Raw genomic sequence first — 12,739 nt, 5'->3', positions numbered from 1 at the left:
CAAGTTAACCCGTTGCAAATCAATTACCTGGATGTGTCTTTACATTTAACAAATGGTAGTATTCAAACCACAGTGTTTTCTAAGTCCACTGATAGAAACACCCTTTTACAACATGGCAGCCATCATGCACCTAGCCTGAAGAGGGGACTACCCCGGTCTACGTGTTGCTAGAATTACGAGTGACCATGACTTGCTTGAACAGGCGTTGGACACTATAGTTAATAAATTCCTGGAACGAGGATACGACTATCGACTCCTAAAAAAACAAAAGACAGAAGTACTTGGGATCCCCAGACAAGATCTGTTATCTAAAACCAAAGCCACAGATATTAGTAAAAGTATCCCTTTTGTAACAACCTTCTCCTCCACTAGTGCAGCATTACCACGGGTTCTCAATGCCACATGGCCATTGGTCACCACTGATCATGAGTTACCATGCTTTGCACGATCTTCCCTGATGCCTAGCTTTAAAAGAGGCCGCAATATCCGGGACATCTTGGTTAAAACCAATCTGATCCCACCAAGCCCCATTGGTACTCAAATAAAAGCTCCTGGCTGTTACAGGTGCCCCATGTGTGAAACCTGCAGGTATTTAGACACAGGAACGTTTTTTAAACATCCCAGATCTGGTCACAGACATAAAATCAACCAGGTCGTAACCTGCACCACTCCCTTCGTGATATATATTATCAAATGCCCATGTGGGCTATATTACGTGGGCCAAACCAGTAGACCCTTTAAAGAACGGGCAGCAACACACCGGTCAGCAATTAAAAACTGCCTTGCTGGCAAAGATATTGACCAACCGGTCGCCCGCCATTTTAAGGCCCACCAACATACATTGGTTAGCCTACGCTACCAAATCATTGAACATATCCCACTGCACCCTCGTGGCGGAGACAGACTAAAAAGACTCCTACAACGGGAGACTTATTGGATCCACGTTCTTGATACAGTTGCCCCTCGTGGCTTAAATGAAAAAACTTCTCTTAACATTTTTTTGTAACATTTTTTTGTAACAACTTCTTATACTTGACATACACACCCATCTTTATGTATAAAATCAAAGATTGGCCCTAATATCTGACTTATTGTCCAGTTTAAGGTCTCCTTGTAAAAAAAGACTCCCCTATAGATATATGTGATTCAATATACTCTAACCATCACCCAAAAACGACATAGAGTGGAACACCATACGAGTAATCTTTATATATAAATATTTTCTATATGTATCTACCTACGGAACTGAAGTATTATGTATATATGAGCAAGTCTTATTTGTGCATATGCAGCAGAAGTTGTCCAGGTTATAAACAATCACACTTACGGTGATCATTGCTGAATAATCTTCAATTTATTATGTTCCAATATACTATGCTTACGTTTAATGAGTTCCATGTTTTTTAATATTTTTAAACAATTTCCCCTTTTTTATCTTGTCACTCAGCACTGCCTTGTGTGCGCCCGTATGCTGCATAGCAACGCGCACCTCGTATTGATCCTAATCACTTGCCGTCTGGAAGCCTGGAGAGGATGCCAGCGGGTTGCCCTGACAACTTACACGCGTCAGAGGTCACGTGGTGACGCTGCCGGAAGCCCATCTCCGACTCCAGAGCGGCACATTGATCACGTAAGTTTGATTGCTTATATAAATGTGTTTGTTATGCCTATTTGTTTGTTTTCTGTATCACACGCTTTATATCACTGTTATGTGACCAGCCTGTCCTGAGGAAGGAGCTTTGGGTCCGAAACTGTCGACACACTGGCTGTCGCCTACACTTTGCTGTTTTTTGCTTTGATGATTTAATACACATTTTTACACTGAGAGTGCCGCCTCCTGTTCTCCTTCATTTGGATTACTCGCAGCTATATATATATATCCAAAGGAGCCCATCCAAAACTGAATGAAACACAAGGACCAGCACACCACCGTTTTTAGAATGCAAAAAAAGTCTTTTAGTGAATAAAAATATCACAAGTTAAATCCAATCAAGTAGATTTCAAGCGTCATGGGTACTTATCAGAACATTCAGAGGGAGCTGCATGTGTAGAAGTGCCAGCGTATCCCTTCCATAACACTGTGCTGCCCGACGGCCGTTTCGGAGTACATCTCCTTCATCAAGGGCAAAAAGTATAATAGCTACACTTGCGATTAATATAGGGAGCAGGGCGCCCGCCAAACTAACCACACACCTGTGTCTCACCTGTATTGCACCAATTGCATGCCGCTTCCATCACACAGTTCCCCCTCCGGCTGTCCGTGTAGGCGGAAGTGCGTCACTGAACCGCACACGTCATATCCTATTATCGTACTTCCTGGGTATACGCTACTAAGCGTTTCACAAGCGGCGTCTCAGGCTGCCATGGCAACCGTCATGGAGGACGGAGTTACCATCCACCCGACGGCGTCTGGCTACAGACTGAGGTGCCGCTTCGGGTCAGTGGAGGGCGAGTCACGCCCACCACCGCCGGCCGCCTCTCAAAGTCTGTCCTCCTGATAATATCGCCCTCATGACAGTATTGAATACCAATTAAACAAGACATCTATAAGACACATATATATATATATATATATGTATGACTGCAGCTTCAGCCTACACTACTGCTTGTAGTGCAAATGGTCTGAGGGGAGAGCAGGGGCAAACACAGGATTCTAATGGGTGGGGGGGGGGCTTCCAATGTGTATATGTATATACACATACATTCACACACATAGCATACATTCACACATACACACACACACACACACACACACACACAGACATAGCATACTCACACCATGTACAGACACCAACATAGCATAGCGGGGGCTGCCTTACGCTAGCTACGCCACTGATGGTTAGCATTACTGCCTCATACCACTCATGGGTTCAATCCCACCATGACCCTATCAAAATATACAGTTACTTGGATTCAAACAGAATTATCCCTAGAATAAATGTGTGTGGGGAATATAGAGTGTAAGCACCACTGGGGCAGGGACGGATGTGATGTGTGTGTACATGTGGTGTGGAATATAGAGTGTAAGCACCACTGGGGCAGGGACGGATGTGATGTGTGTGTACATGTGGTGGGGAATATAGAGTGTAAGCACCGCTGGGGCAGGGGCAGATGTGATGTGTGTGTACATGTGGTGTGGAATATAGAGTGTAAGCACCGCTGGGGCAGGGATGGATGTGATGTGTGTCTGCCTGTACATGTGGTGTGGAATATAGAGTGTAAGCACCACTGGGGCAGGGACGGATGTGATGTGTGTGTGCCCGTACATGTGGTGGGGAATATAGAGTGTAAGCACCACTGGGGCAGGGATGGATGTGATGGGTGTGTACATGTGGTGTGGAATATAGAGTGTAAGCACCACTGGGGCAGGGACGGATGTGATGTGTGTGTACATGTGGTGGGGAATATAGAGTGTAAGCACTGCTGGGGCAGGGGCAGATGTGATGTGTGTGTACATGTGGTGGGGAATATAGAGTGTAAGCACCGCTGGGGCAGGGGCAGATGTGATGTGTGTGTACATGTGGTGTGGAATATAGAGTGTAAGCACCACTGGGGCAGGGACGGATGTGATGTGTGTGTACATGTGGTGGGGAATATAGAGTGTAAGCACCGCTGGGGCAGGGATGGATGTGATGTGTGTCTGCCTGTACATGTGGTGTGGAATATAGAGTGTAAGCACCACTGGGGCAGGGACGGATGTGATGTGTGTGTACATGTGGTGGGGAATATAGGGCCTTATTTTGGTTCATTCTTTCTGACAAAATCCTTCTTAGATGGGCAAAACCATGTGCACTGCAGGTGTGGCAGATGTAACATGTGCAGAGAGAATTAGATTTGGGTGGGGTTTTTCTTCAAAGTGATATCTATAATGCAGTGTAAAAATAAAGCAGTCAGTATTTTCCCTGCACAGAAACAAAATTACTCACCCAAATCTAATTCTCTCTGCACATGTTACATCTGCCCCCCCTGCAGTGCACATGGTTTTGTCCATCTAAGAAGGATTTTGTCAGAAAGAATGAACCAAAATAAGGCCCATAGAGTGTAAGCACCGCTGGGGCAGGGATGGATGTGATGTGTGTCTGCCTGTACATGTGGTGTGGAATATAGAGTGTAAGCACCACTGGGGCAGGGACGGATGTGATGTGTGTGTACATGTGGTGTGGAATATAGAGTGTAAGCACCACTGGGGCAGGGACGGATGTGATGTGTGTGTACATGTGGTGGGGAATATAGAGTGTAAGCTCCACTGGGGCAGGGACGGATGTGATGTGTGTGTACATGTGGTGTGGAATATAGAGTGTAAGCACCGCTGGGGCAGGGATGGATGTGATGGGTGTGTACATGTGGTGGGGAATATAGAGTGTAAGCACCGCTGGGGCAGGGATGGATGTGATGTGTGTCTGCCTGTACATGTGGTGTGGAATATAGAGTGTAAGCACCACTGGGGCAGGGACGGATGTGATGTGTGTGTACATGTGGTGGGGAATACAGAATGTAAGCACTACTGGGGCAGGGACGGATGTGATGTGTGTGTACATGTGGTGTGGAATATAGAGTGTAAGCTCCACAGGGGCAGGGACGGATGTGATGTGTGTGTACATGTGGTGGGGAATATAGAGTGTAAGCTCCACTGGGGCAGGGATGGATGTGATGGGTGTGTACATTATGGAAGTCGAGTTACACACACGCCATTTTAGGTTAGTATGGCCGCCATTTTGGTTCGCAGAGTTGCGCAAATAAAGTTTCCATACCCGAGTATGTGTGACAAAGTGGACCAGAAGAGTAGCCATACTATCACACATAAATTCATAATAACATACTGACACTAAATAAAATATAGTTAAAGGTTTAGAACGCCACACATAGCTTAGTTAGCCCTGCACGCATCTGTCTGTATCATGTTTAGTACCGTTCCGTTCCGTTTCTTATGCGTAGTATTCTGGTCATTGCGAATATTTCGCAATATACACGGCTCGATAGTTATGGACATAATCCATATTCCAGGGACAGTTTCTGTTGAAAGTATGTAACAAAGGAATCTAGATGAAACCGGTTCTTATCACTGCTGACGCCGAAACCACCAAACAAAGGACTCTTAAAGTTCACTCCCCTGGACCTAGCCAAACCAGGAGTATCATCTTACCCCCCCAATCACAGCTGACCTGGCATACGACCTCTGACCAATGAGAACGGCCTTTGACCTCCCCTTTCTGACCCTATAAGATAGGCGACCCAGAGCAGCCAAAGTCTCTTCGGCACATCTACCTTTCCCTGACTGTCTACCGGACTATAGTTCAGCCCTGAACGATAGTGAGCTCTGACCGGACTGCGCTTCGCATATTTAATGAGACGGGTAACGGTTGCATTCACGGTATTTATTCTTATTGTATTGTTGGCTGGTTGTGTCTTGTATCTGTATTCTTTCCCCTTAGCAGAGCCTGTTTAGTATTCGTTGTTAGCATATTGTATCACTTGTTAAACCTGTATTTTCTATTCCTGTAACCCCCCTTTTGTCCATTAGGGACTTAAATACAACCTTTTTATGGAGTTCTTATCTCCTTACTTCTATACTGTGGTTTGTGTCTGTTATTCGCATTTAGCGATAAAGGTATATTACGGACACTGTCCTTAAAAGGTATATTCGCAGATTAGAGACAAATTACTGCGAAGGAATCTCTTATTAAGGTATTGGTTCTTGGTGTACAATATACAATCAAAGGTACGCTACGCTGCGTTACGTTTTGTTCGCATGTAGTTAGGTATAAAGGGTACGCAGGTTGCGGACTTATTACGTAACCTGCGCTTTTCACTTATTGTCTCTCTGGTCATATTTAATCGCCATTAACAATTGAGGGCTCGTCCGTCCGCTCCACATTCCGGAACTCAGTACCAGGCGTGCGACCCGACCTATACCAGCAAAAGGGTGGAAGTATTTATTTGTTTCCATTGCTGGATAGGCCGAGTCCGCGGCGGTGCGGGGTTCGGGAAGTGCTAGCGCTGAACCCGGAGTACAATAAGTGAAAGCCACGTGTTTTAAAGCATATCATACCTAAGTGTTTAGTAAACTGTACTTCTGCCTGCCACAAGTAGTTTAACGGGGTATAGTGTCTTGGGCTGCTTGTTTATTACAGTATATGTACCACGTGCGATAAGGTTCGCACACGTGGAGTCTGTGTTTATTTTAGTACATAGAGGATCCCCTCTGTGCAAAACTATAACTTTTATTGTTAGTTACTGCAAAACCAGAGACTCCGCCACGTGGCGACAAGCCCTGGGCCTTTTGCAGTAACGTAAAGCGTCTATTGTGTATTACGCAAGGTGCGCGCGCACGTGCCCATATCGGGAAAGTTTTGCATCTTTGTACGTGATTTACGGATTAAGTGCGGGATTTATTTCGCATCTTGATACGTAACTTTCGGACGGAGTTAAGGGATTTATTCCACATTTATGCGCAATTACTGCGTATAGCGAAACCCGAGCGCAACCTTGCAAATACACTATAGAACACGTGGGTGGCCGATTCATCGGCGGCCTGTGAGCAACGCACGTACACACGTGGCTGTTCATTGGTACTGCACATGCAGCACACATAGGAACTCAAAGGTGAACAGTATTAAACCACTAGCCTTATTTAAAACAGTATAGTAATATACTGTGGATGGGGCGGTGATTTAATAAAGAGAAAATAAGTTTTTTTTTTCTTTTGTTCATTTTCTCATAAGCAAGCAACTCAAGCATTATTTTAATAGATTCCTATAGCGTATTATAAGGGATTTATACCTGCATAAGTATCTAGTGAAAAGCTACCAGCCTGGGAAGATTTTCTGTACAGAAATATTTCAAATATATGCATAAGACCAAGGTGTAACCAGCGCCCAGTGTGAAAAATAACTGAGGCGAACGGGTGTGTGACGACACGACTCAAGCGCAGTGTAGTCCAGTGTAGGACAGTCCAGGTAGGACAGGGTTCACGTGACGACGTGCCCATAGGAACTGCCCCTTCAGTGGAATTGATTCCGCTAGGAGGGTACAAGAAGATACATCGGAACGCACTTGTTTCCGATTAGCTACTTTAGAAATCCAGTTTTTGGGGGTATAGGAAAACAAGTTTGTTATACCCTGGAAAAATTGTGCCGCACCAAGCAAGTTGGCTAGAAGTTCGCTGCTAGTTGAAAGACTTGGTGATTGAGTATCGTACCTCGTATCCTTCGCACCTGCTTGACTGTGGGATGTTCTAGGAAGCTGTAGAAGTGAGTGTTTGGGGAGCTCTCAGACAATTAATAACCCACCGATATCTATTAAGCTGTGAACGTTTATTCCTGTAATTATGGGTAATAACGGGTCACGCTGTGATAACGTGCATGTTAGGGAGGAAGCAAGCCGGCCAAAAGGATCGGCTGCTTTTATTATGTGCTGTAAGTACGGTGAACTCGCAGTTGTTTACCAAAATAAATGGAGAAAAATGACACAAGGCAGCAAGTTAGAATTTCCCAGTGTTGGTAGCTTCGATCCAGAAATCTTATCAGCAGTAAAAGATGAAATATGCCTACTCTCCAGTCGTAAGGAGAGAGTGAAGCATATAGATATTCTTAAATTGTGGCAGAAGGAAGGACAGGAACAATGGGGAACCAGAGGTCTGGCAATACTTGACGCAATCAGCCACAATAAAAATGCAACCGCTGCCACAATAGAATCAGCTCCCCCACCCCCATATGTGCCGAAGGGGTTAATGACTTATAAGAAAGACATGAGTAATAATGTATCCATTGCTAACTTGTACCCTGTTTTTACCCCCTATAAGCAAGATACAGATCCAGAAGGGAGATACCTGACATCAGCCATCCCTTGCGAAGCTAGCAGAAAGGAGAGAGAGGCTGAGACAGCCCAAGCTGCTGCTGCCATTCTGGTCGAGGAGATGGCTGATGCCAGGTACACGATTGGAGACACAGGTAAGTACACACAACACAACACAGAGATAGTTGCTCCTGGGATGTTGTCCAATGGTGCAGGGGGGATACAGATCCACCCTCTGCACACAGTGGAACCTCCTTGTGGACGGGGAGACGGGGATGAGGTAATGCCTGTAAAGGATAATGACATGCACAATACATGGACACGATTGGAACGTCATTCAATCATCAAAAATTTCCCTGATCCCAGCAAAGATCTGGCAAAGTGTCAGAAATTTGTAAGGGAGCGAGGAAATTCAGATGAGCCCACCAATAAGGATTGGCGATACATGTTGAGAGCTTGCCTCCCTTCACACATAGATGTCCAGAAGTTCATTCGAGACAGTGGTGTGGAGGGCGATAAGATTTTAACTGAACAGGGCAACCAGGAAAATATACGCCTAATAAATATACAATTGGGTGTATATTTCCCAGCGACAGTTGAAAATACCCTAGGGTTCACCATCACACAGAAAGATGGTGAGTCCACCAGCGGATATTTCAACCGTGCTTTACAGGCGTTGCCAAAACACTCTGGTATCCCCAGCCCCAGGGACAACATACATCTTAAGGGAGGGATTGTCTCTGTGCTGATACAAGGTCTTAGGGAAAATCTGAGAACCAACATAGAAACCATTCACCCCAACTGCAGACAAATGTCAATACACACTTTAAAGAAATCTGCTGTTGATCTGGACAAACGATTTATGACAGAAAGACAAAACCAAATAGTATGTTTCAAATGTGGAAACAATGGACACATAGCCAGACATTGCAGGGTAAGTAACCATAGAAAACATAACACATATGTAAGTAACTGAGAGACACAATGGGAGAAGACAGGTAGGTCTCAACACATAGCCATAGCCCCACCTAGTAGCCAACGCCGCCCTAAGCATGACACATATATGCAAACAGGGAGTAGGACACACATACACCCCACATCCAGGTAACATAAGACAATATCTGAGGGAGGAGCCTCAGATATGGGTAAGTGGAATAGTTTAAATATAAAGTTCTTTTTGTATCAAACCCGTTAACAACATTCCCTCCTGGTCTAGGTTGTGCCAAGCAATTAGTAGCAGCAATTGGGGTAACAGGAAAAATACAGCATTACCCACTGACGAAACCAGCAGATGTTACAAGCGGGCCTCTGCATACCAAACACTCTTTTCTGTTGGCTGCAGCGGCCCCGACTAACCTCCGGGGTAGAGATTTACTATGTAAAATGGGATGTGTCATCTATTGCACCCCTGATGGGGTATTTCTGGACACTCCTAGAAATCTTACACAAGAAGTGCAAGATATGCTGGACAGTCCTCAGAGGCTAATGTTGTATTCCACTGTTATAGAGTCAAATCCATCTAAGGTAGCTAAAAACTATAGCACAAATACCGAGTTCCTTTTGAACTAAAGATGGGAAGGACACAGGATCAATGGCAACCATAGCTTCAATAGAAACCCCGTTAAAAACAGAAAGTATAGCGCCCCAAAGTACAGCTTCACCATTCGAAATCTGAGGTTGAGCTGGAAAAATACCCAGTGAAATAACAAGGTTCCCAAAAGAGAACTTTTAGCTAAATACCCCTAGACACAGCCCATAGTCACAACCACACTGGGAAACAGAAAGAAAGGGAGGGCTTACAAATCAGAACAGGAGTTGAAAAGGGTAAGAACCAAATAGTTGAGAGCCAATTCCCCCATAGTGCTAAATCCTGGTGTCATCAAAATAAAAGAAAAATTTTCGGTTGAAAATAAATGTACACATTACTGTCATTAATATTTTCTACCCTTTTTGAGTTTTTCTCTCTCTTTTTCCAATTTTTTTTTTCTCCTTTTCCTACTTTTCTGTTCCAGAAACCTCAGAAAGCCACCAAGCCCCTCCCCCGGGTCTTGCAAGATCGCACACTGTCCTTACGGCCCACAAATGGGTAAATACCAATACAATGGGTTAATGATCTATTGTTATGTCCTTTCCTCATCCACAGCACCAGCAGTTGGCGATAGACAACTTCTGGTGTATCCTCCTGAGGCAGGACATAAGGTATCTCAGGACGGATTGCGGTTGCGCCTGAACAAGGGGGGGAGGGGGAGGGAAATCTGGGACACATTAGTAACCATAAACCCACAAATCATAGAAAAATAGTTCGAAAAATCTGTCGCACTCCCAGCAGAGAAAAATACCCATTGTGAATATGCGATACCCCATAAAGCGAGTAGTCACAATATATTTTTCAGTAAATCTTGAACAAAGTCCCAGTAACTTTAAGCATTGCTCCTAATGTTACCCAGGGCAACCACAGCCACCATCTTGTGAAAAGCAGTCCAAGTAATGCACAGAAAAGGGTTGTAAAACGCATTTACATATAAATAGGTACAATCGCAAAACCCATGTCTTCACAGACAAATGTGGATAGTAAAGAAGAAGAAACAGGCCTGATTACAGCCTTTTGCCATGGGTAAAACTGACACAAGGGACCATGTGATTTAGAATATTAGACCTGCTGAGGGGGCGACAGATATAGTGACGTAAGAAACCTGGCGATGCCAGCCTGACCAATGTCGTACTGCAGTGTACAATTAAACCCTATTACTTAAGCACTTCATACTTGTCTACACAGTGTAGTTGCCATAGCACTACCGGTATACAAAACTTAGAATGTGGTGTTGGGGTGTGTTTTAACTGTTTATGCTCCTCATATAGTCTAGACACTCCTAAAATTCTGCCTAAACATGTGAAAAATATTCATCAGCCAAGTTCACTAAATGGGAACTTGCATTGATGTTACCAGTAAAATGGGTAATATTGTAAACCCAGCAACACTCTTACCAGGTGTGCCCGCCAAGGCACAAAGGGTGGATTGGTGCTGAGGTTGCTGGAATGGTGGAATTTAGTGGGAGCCGAGACGAATATGATTGCATGACATGTTCGAATCAGACCTTTTGCAGCATGCCCCCAAAGGGTGGTAACAACCCATTGGAAGAGGTAATTCATTTTTTTTTCTCTCCCTCGTTCTTTCCACAACACCGAGAGGAAAAAAAAATTGTACACTGGCTATACCGTAATAGATGGAAAAGGCATAGTAGAGGCTGAACCCATTGGACGTCTCACTCAGCAACAGCAGTCTCATTAGTAGTACTGCGAGCTGAGAGAGAAAAACAGCCAATATTCATGCCGACTCCAAGTATGTTTGTTGGGGTAATACAGAAGATCTTAGGCCCTATGGCGCCTCAGATGTTTTGTTTCAGTAGCTGGCACTCCAGTGGCGCAAGCGTTGTAAGTTTAAAAGATTTCTGACAGTCACACAGCTGCCGGACAGAGTGGCTGTTATCAAGTGTAAAGCCCACATCTTCGATGAGGATTCAGTGTCACTTGATAATGAACATGCTGGCAAGGCAGCTGGGTGAGCCATGCGCTCTGCGGATAATGTTTGTGTTCCCCCTGTAAATGTCAGTATATTCACATAGAAATACAAGATTTGTGTCCCCTGCAGGAGAAGCAGTCTGGAAGGAGAAGGGATGTGGACAGGAATAGAAAGATGGACAAGGAAAACCAGTGACTCTGAGAACATGCCAAACTGTCAGGACAGAGATAGCCCATGGCCTGACTTGTCTTGACAGGGAAGGTAGGTGGAAAAAATTAGTCCGAAATTATAGTGTGCCCACAGACAGGTAAGACGACAGGATCATGCCTTACTTGTCTGGGGGAAAGAAACTGCAACGGCTGTTCCCACAGAGCCATCTCCACATCCCTCCTCCAGCAGGATCCTCTGCAGGTAATACAAAATTGGCTTTGTACAGTCCACTCTAGAAGCATTTAAGTTATTTTTTTTTTTTATATATATATATATATATATATATATATATATATATGTTGACGTTTGTGTGTATAGATATGGCAGCCCAGAAGCACCCTTGAGTATGCGAATATATATATGAAAGGTTTAAGTCATGTGTGAACCTTCAGGGACTGATGGTACACCCCATAATCTCTTTTTGTAGTAGTAGAATCACTCTCAGAACTCCACCTCATTTGTCCCCATCGAAACATTGCTTGGCGGGCAGCCACAGGTTAGGGTAATCCCACAAGGAGATCCTAGACCACAAATGCAAGTGATGTATCCACACCTGGAAAACTGCAGCAAAAGGACTTTGTTGACACCTGTTGTGAACTGTCATAACCATGAACCAGGAGATGTTGTTGTTTCCCCTGCTTTGCCATATACAGGTTGCTTGATAGACCTTTGGAAAGAACCACCCCAAATCTTGTTGACCAGCACTACCTCAATAACAAAGTCGCAGAGAGAGAGATTCGGGTACGTTCGTCCTACTGCCAAAGGAACAGAAAGCCAGAAGGTCCTGACACTCGAGGGCGAAAGAAAGAAATCGCTAAGAGGCACCATTTCGGGAGGACTGGAGAGCAGCTAAGGTCAAGCAACCTGTACAAGCTACAAAAGGGACTGTGACACACCCCACTGGTAACAGGTTGGAAGGATCACTAACAAAAAAAAATCTTTTCCTTTCTCAGTTTTCTCTATTGTTGTGGGTCCTATTCTTGTCTCCCCCCCCCCACTATCCGTTCTTATCTTCAAAATCAAGGATACCGCCGCCGCAGTGCTGCCAGGCATTGGACGGACGAAACAGAGTTCTGAGAGTGTGTTACCCGTCCCAGTTTAGGTCAAGGTAGAATCTATAAACCTGACACATTACCCAGGACCGGATGTTTGATAGTGATAATACCATCATACTTAAAAGCATACCAAAAAGAGAAACAACAAAGAGTTCAAGGG

The sequence above is a fragment of the Crinia signifera genome, chromosome 3, assembly GCF_055691185.1.
Source record: "Crinia signifera chromosome 3, ASM5569118v1, whole genome shotgun sequence".
Taxonomy (NCBI): Eukaryota; Metazoa; Chordata; class Amphibia; order Anura; family Myobatrachidae; genus Crinia; species Crinia signifera.
The sequence above is the reverse complement of the archived record's forward strand: the minus strand, read 5'-3'. Positions refer to the sequence as shown.